This window comes from Pteropus vampyrus, unplaced genomic scaffold (assembly GCF_000151845.1).
Source record: "Pteropus vampyrus isolate Shadow unplaced genomic scaffold, Pvam_2.0 Scaffold77, whole genome shotgun sequence".
In the NCBI taxonomy this organism is placed as follows: domain Eukaryota; kingdom Metazoa; phylum Chordata; class Mammalia; order Chiroptera; family Pteropodidae; genus Pteropus; species Pteropus vampyrus.
Window position 1 is genome coordinate 6,260,797 of NW_011888858.1, and position 2,079 is coordinate 6,262,875.

Genomic DNA, 2,079 nt, shown 5'->3' on the forward strand with positions numbered 1-2,079 from the left:
ATGTACTTAACATTTTTAAAGTGCTTTATACATCTTAATTTATTAACCCTAACAGCTTTATGAAGTAGGTGCTATTGTCCCCATTTTGCAGAAGGAAAAATAGTAACTTTCCAGCTCATATGGCTAGTAAGTATTAGATCTGCATTCCAATCCACACTGCGTAGTTTGAGTTCCAATTTAGTTCTAGATCTTTGCTCTTAATCACGACTCTGTTCTACTGGGTTGAATATGGAGAATGGGAAGGCAGAATAAAAGGTAAATCCTGGGTTTGAATGCTGCCTGACTAAAAATAAGAGGAAAGCTTGGGATGATAGTAATTGAAATCTTTTCCATTAGAAAAAGAAACTGATTTATAGAAAAGCAGTTATCTTTTGCTTTTCTAAAAAAAAAGAGTAAAAGTAAAAATGTAAAGGAAATAGATAACATTGTGGAAACCATTAAACAGTATATTCAGGTCATTCTAATAAGATGCAATGTTAAAAGAGGACTGTATTTATAAGGCTGATTAGTTAATGTGTTATTGCTGATCAGCATTGTAGTCAAATTTAAGTTGTACTTATTCGTCTACCACTTAAAATTGAACTTAACTCTGATAAAATTTGTCTGAAGACAAGTTTATGAAATAAAAAATTTCGCTTTTTCTTTTCTGAATAATTTCTTTTGTGACAGGTGAAGAAAGTTATTGTATATCTAGGTAGAGACAAAACAATGCAGTTGCTAGAAGAACTGGTGAGTGAACTACAGCTGACCGATCCTGTCAGTTCGGGAGTCACTCACATGGATAATCCCCCATATTACCGCATCACTTCCAGCTATAAAATCCCGTCTGTCACCTCAGGTGAGAAGTTATTTAAAACTGATTGTCTCAAAAGAGAAGCTTTATCTAATTGTTCATTTTAACAAGTGTTTGCTTTAAACATCATCAAGAAAACATAAACATGAGTCATGTATGGTGATTGACTTGATAAGACTTTGTAATTCTTTATACGAGTAAAGAAATTTGACAATGTAAGGCATCTTAATATTCTAGAGGGAAACATATTTACATACTTATTCAGAATGGGAATAAGATTTATGTATCCTTATAACGAATGCATTTTTTAATGAATATAGTTAGTGTGTTAAATATAAAAAATGCTTATTGAAATTACTCTAAATTTATATTATATTTATTTGAGCATTATAAATATCCAGTGATGTCAGTTTATATACTTACTACATGTGTACACATATATTATAATTATTATGATATTTTGAGTTGAAGAAATATGTCTCTGAAGGAGTAACTTCCATTAAAAATCAACATAATATCTGGGCTTAGTAGATTAAATTTTTGTGAAACTCACTCAGTTTATATTACATGTTTTGGGCATAGGAATAACGACATTAAATGTATAATTATAAATCTTTTAAATTATATCTTTACAATTGATTTTTTTCTTATCTATTTTTATCTCAGCCTTTTTGTTCTACTTTCTAGGAGATTTCTAATAACACTTCTATTGAATCTTTTATATCCACCCGAATGTTTTTAATTACAGTTTCTTTTTTTCAATTAGAATTTTTTTAGGAACATTCTCTTCATGTTTTATGGTTGAACTATCTTCCTCTATAGCCGATAAAGTTTTCTTGTCCCATTAAAATTCCTTTTTTCTAAATATTGCTGGCCATTTGTTCTGATTCGTCTTAGTTAAAGCCTACCAAGTCTAGAAATCTTAACATTTGCGACAACGATGGACATAGAGGGTATTATGCTAAGTGCAGTAAATCAGACAAAGACAAATACCACATGATCTCACTTATATGTGGAATCTAAGGAACAATATAAACGAACAAACAAAGCGGAAGTAGACTCATAGATACAGAGAACAAACTGATGGTTGCCAGATGGAAGAGGAATTGGGAGGCTGGGTGAAGAGGTGAAGGGAGTAGAAAGTACAAATGGGTACTTATGAAATAGTCACGGGGATATAAAGTACAGCATAGGGAATGTAATCAATAATATTGTAATAACTGTATAGTGACAGGTGTTTACTAGACTAATCGGAGGGATCACTTCATAAATTATATAAATGTCTA

At 31.0% G+C, this 2,079-nt stretch overlaps 1 protein-coding gene across 1 annotated transcript in view; it reads left to right on the plus strand.

Annotated features, from left to right (window-relative positions):
• FRYL (FRY like transcription coactivator) overlaps positions 1-2,079 on the plus strand; it is a 249,832-nt gene that overhangs the window by 188,074 nt on the left and 59,679 nt on the right. The gene's annotated exons all lie outside the window — the stretch shown is intronic.